The following is a 5,512-nucleotide window of genomic DNA, read 5'->3' on the forward strand; positions in this document are numbered from 1 at the left end:
TTGTCTGCTTAAAATGCTTGGGGGGTTTGGGCTTAAAAGATATCAAAGCTCATGGGTTAGCTCTTGCAACTAAATGGATATTTAAAGCTTTCTTAGGTGATGAACTTTGGAAAGTCCTTGTGAGGAATAAAATTGAAAGATCAATTATTAAGAAGAGTAAAAAGTGGTCTAACATCCCTTTTTGGGATATGATCATGGGAGATTTTAAACTGAAAATCTTTGGGTCCAATGATCAAAACATAGTTTAGGAAGATGTTGAGGATGTTTTCATAAGAAAAAAATTAGAAAAATCCACAAAAAAAAAAAAAAGAATTTTCTATGTTCTAGTATCTTTCTAGAAATTATGACGGTTTGTGATTTCGAGCTACGAAAAGAAAGTTATGACTTCTAGAAGTAGACGTAATGTTTTTATTTATAGATTTTTTTTAGTTTGTATAGTTGTTAGAGTTTAGTTTGTAATTAATTATCTTGTGGAAATTTTTTTTCATTTCCAAGGGATAATAGTGACCCTTGGGGTCCACCAAACTGGTATAAACTCTATTTTCAAAATGAATGAATCACTTTTTGGCTTCTAGAAACATCTACTGTTGCATTTTAATTGTTTTCAATTAAGTCATAATACCCTAAGTTGTATACCATGTATTGTAATTTGAATTCCTAACTCAGATCAATGGTATCAAAGTTTGTTCACTCTCGTATGTCCCATCATACACGGTTAGCTTATCAAAGGTTGGGATTGGCCACAAGAGATCTCTCATACTATCTTTCTTTAAGACACACACAGTTGGAGATGGAAAAACAACCACCGAAGGGGATGGATGAATCCTTCAAAACATTGGTAGAAGAGCATTACATAAACAACATGAAGAAATAATGCAACAATTTTCACGAATTCTTGAAAAATGACAGTTACAAGCCAGTCCAAGAAATTCAAAATTTGGCGGGCAAACCCCATTCAAGATGTAGGTAAATTTTGATATTCCAACAATTGTAGGGATGACCATAAGAACAGTTGTGCAAAAACAGTCAAGGATGATGCCTCAACTATCTTAAGTGTTTCAAGGGAACAACAAGAGACACTCTAGAGTTTCAAGACCACACCCACAAGTAGAAAGAAAATAAAAACATGCCCCATGCCCCAAGTGTTGGAAGGATGAATGCTAATGATATTCTGATGGGTGAGTATTGTAGAAACATGATCTTATCATTATCATGATAATATGTAACATTCATGATTGTGTTTGTCATTGATATCAACACAACAATTTTCTATGACATCTGACAGAAGAACAACAGAAAGATCAAGTTGCTAGGGATAGATTGTTGAGTACTTTTAGTAGCGAGGTTAAAGGGAGATTATACTATGTGTCTAATATACAAAGTTAGCCTCAAAAGCATAAAATATTAAGTCTAGAAGAAGTTATCCAAATTTTGGTGAAGACTATTCTAAGATAGAGTTTACAGAGGCATGTTCTGGTAAACTTGTTATATCTCTTAGTAGAGTTGTTATTCTGAGAAACCAAAGTTAAAGATGTGAAGAAGACATGTTGGTGATGATGTGTACAAGCTTGCTCATCATAATGATACATGTACGAAAATTTATTCAAGTTGCAAGGTGAAATATTAATGTTATCGCTAAGTGTAACATGTTCTTAATGTGGTCCTATAATAATTAATTGAGAAGATGTAACAACTGACTCAGGGAATTGTTTTATGGATTCAATATAAAGGAAGGACATTTTTCTTTATCATAAGTGTGGATGTATGGATGAATGTGAATGATTGTAAGCAGCACAAAGAGAGGAATGCAAAGATAAGCAGAGCAAAGCAGAAGTGAAGGAAACTTCATTGCTGAGGCTTTATTGTGTGATTCAAAGTTGGATACTTAGATTTGAGGTTTGTAACCTAGTCTACAAGGTTTGATAGTGATTGGTCTGGTTGACAAGACTGAGGAAAGAAGTTTGAAGTATAGTACACATAATTATTCTACAAGGAATAGTTGATAGATTAGTTGGACAGTGATTTCAGTGATCTTGCCCCATAAGCTATTTGGACAGTGGGTCCTTCTATCTTCTACAACTCCTAACAAGGTTGGCACAACTCCTAACAGGGTTGGAATATCCTAACAGGCATTCAAATTCTCCTAACAAGGACTCATGTGTACTAAATGTTGTAATAGACTCCTGATAGGGTCCATCCTCTAACAAGGAATATTTATATTAGTACATCATCTTGTGGGCATCATTCCCATCGGGGTTTTCCCTCTAATCAAGGGTTTCCCTAGTTAACATATCTAGTGTAATCGTCTATGTACATCTTATTATGGTTGTTGTTTACTTTGGTTGAATGGATAAGATTGTTTAAGGTTGATAAATGTTTTAATTATTGGATAACTGATTCAACACCCCAACTCTCAGTTATCTTGGTGGACTATTGTTTCTAACACCAAGTACTCTAGCTATGCATACTAAAGAGACTTGTTAGACAAGGACACTCAACAAAAATCAATAGCAGTCAGCACACAAAGAAAAGAGCATGACATAACTCAAGCAGTAAGTATACAATGTTTAAAAATTTAAGTGTGTTAACTAATAGTGAGTTCTGAGGATAAGGATCAAATGCTTGCAAGTAGGTAAGATCACATGACAAAATTGGATTAGGCCAAACCAATAAGTGTTGAAAAACACTCAATTTTAGGGGTTGTATTGAAAAATACAGTTGGGGTGGTGTTGAAAAAAAACACCATTTGTAAGGTGTCTTAAAGATTAATGCATCCAAGAGACCAAAGCTAACACAGTTATGCCCCCTAGACAAAGACAAAGACCAATTCCAAACCAAGGCAACAAGGACAAGGCATGATGGAGAAAGGCTAAGTGTCGAGGACACGTGCTAAGAAATAGGGGTGCAAAAGCCTCAAGTAGTGCCCATTTCTAGGTTTTCACCACTTAGATTTTATTGCAATTTTTTTTCATTTTTTCAGGACTTTTTATAATTTTACAAAAAAAAAATTGTATTTTTGCTACCAAGGTGCCTATTTCTAGGTTTTGACCAATGCACTTTTTCAAAAAAAAAATTGGAATTTTTTTTTTGAATATATATATTTTTTGGGAGATACATCAAAGCGCCTATTGTTAGGTTTTCGCTAAGATTATAATGTTTTAGGACATTTTCTAATTTTTAGAATTTTTGACAATATATCATTTTTTTGGATTTTTTTAGAATGATTTAGAGTTTAATCGCTCTCAAGAAAGATCAAATCAATTTGTCCCAATGTCTAGAGAGGTGTAGGACATGATGGAGCAGAGAGATGGTGACTAATCAAAGATGGATAAGAAAGGAGTTTGAAGCAAGTGAAAGCAATCCTCAATGACTCATTGCTCAAGAGTACCTAGGCTAGGGAAAGAAGCCATATGAAGCATGTGTTGGACAAGCCAAGAAAGGAGATAGCATGTAGAATAAGTAGTTGAAGCCAATAAGAGAGATAACATATAGGATAAATAGTGGAAGCCAGTAAACAAGATAGCATGAAATCATGTAATCCAAAAGAGTAGGTATGTCAAGAGGCCTAAAAACCATTTTTTTTTTTTGTGTGATCAAGAGAAAGGGGTCAAATAGATATGATGGTGATAGGATAGAGAAATAAGAATGAAGCTAGATATGAAGGCTATGAATGAATGCACAAGATCAACAGGGAAGCTAATGGAAAAAATAACCAATACACAAGGATAGCTCAACATTGTAAAGATCAAAGAGAGAAAATGGGAATAGATGGATGATGGAAGAATACACATGATGCCTGTTTGCCAGGTTTTCATCATGTTTCTTATCCAAGGTGCCACAAGAAGTGGTTTTCACCATAGGAAATTTTTATTTCTCTCTACTTTTGCTACCAAGGTGCCTGTTTACCATGTTTTCACCAAGGCACTTTTCATATTTTTTACTTTTTCAATTTTTTAAAAAGAGATCAAATTGTTTGAATTTAGATAGTGCTCCTATAGGAAATATAAGCCATGATAAGCCAAGACCATAGAAAGGTATGCTCAAATATGTTAATAGGGTGATGGAAAGGAGATGGTAGATAATGTATATGGAGGACAAGGTTTTATGCTTTGGAAAGCTAGAAGGAATATGGATAACAGGTAAGTGTAGGCTTCAAAATATTGCATAAGGGTAAGTGAGAAATTAGGCAAGATCAATATCGACACACTACTTGAAGGGTTGTGAAATGATGGAGTAATCATGGAGGAAAGAGCTTGAGGTTTAGATGTATGAGGTAGTAGAGAAATTTTAGAAAGAGATGGAGTGGAAGGCTTTGGAAGCTTCTTAGGAAGATTTTTGGAAGAAGATGGAGTGGAAGCCTTTGGAAGCTTGAATGTCAACTTTAATTTATTTTCAATGTTAAAGTCTTTCAAGAGAGACTTGGGAATCCATATAGATTTTTATTTTATTTTTTTAATCTTTGGATGCCTTATAACACATTTCTTCAATGATGGATTTAGGAACCCATATTTTCTTTGATTTATCTCTTTGGGTAGTAGACCTTTGTTATCTCTTGAATGTTTGTTCTTTCTTTGTATTCACATGTCGATTAGATGGGACATAGTAGTCTTCATTTTTCAATAGATTCTTGTATTTCTTATGTTGATCATCCAATTTGCTTCCAAAGACTTGGGATTTATGGATGAATAAGGTCAGTATGACTAGTTCATATGGATAGATGAATGAAGATTCATCAAGGATGTTTCTTTGTTGATCTTGAGGTACAATAGCATAAGTAGGTGATGATATAGAAGTGAAAAATGTAGGAGATGAAGGAGCATAAGGTTCCAATATAGGTGATGGAAGGTTTGAAGGCTTTAGCTTAGATGAATAAGGACCAAGGATGGGTTTAGGAGATGAAAAGGGATAGCGGATAGGAGTATCAACATCTTTAGAGTGAGCAATGTGACCAAGGCCATCAATAGACTCATGAGTAGCTTTACTAGGAGAAACACCTTTGATAGGAGTGTTTGAAGATTGAGCATAGTTTTGAAGTGAATATGGAAAATTATAACAAGAAGGGATTCTTTGATCTTGACAAGTTTCTTTGGATAGAATAGGCATAGAATTTTGTTCACAATTTTTAGTAAGCTCGAGAGAAATAGTAGAAGTAGTGTCTTCAGCATACTTAAGAGGATGAATCTGGTTTTGATGTAGTCTTTACATGTGTTCCCATATTTTAGTACTATCTTGATAGATGGGGTGTTGGGCTTAATATTTTTTCCTTGAGTCTTTTGAAGACATTGGTTTATTCTAAACAAGTCATAGATACCAAAAGAAAGATCACTAACAAAGCCTATGATGAGGCAGAAAGAAGTTCCAAGGGTTTGGCCATCCTTCATTTTAGGATTAGCCCTGTTGAAAATGATATTTTATTCCAAATAGTTAACATTGGCCCCCTTGCATACAACATCTTGCTCGGTAGACTATGGATTCATGATATGCAAGAAATGTCATCTACCTATCATCAATG

The sequence above is a fragment of the Cupressus sempervirens genome, chromosome 10 (genome assembly GCF_028749045.1).
Source record: "Cupressus sempervirens isolate cs-2001-9-10 chromosome 10, ASM2874904v1, whole genome shotgun sequence".
In the NCBI taxonomy this organism is placed as follows: Eukaryota; Viridiplantae; Streptophyta; class Pinopsida; order Cupressales; family Cupressaceae; genus Cupressus; species Cupressus sempervirens.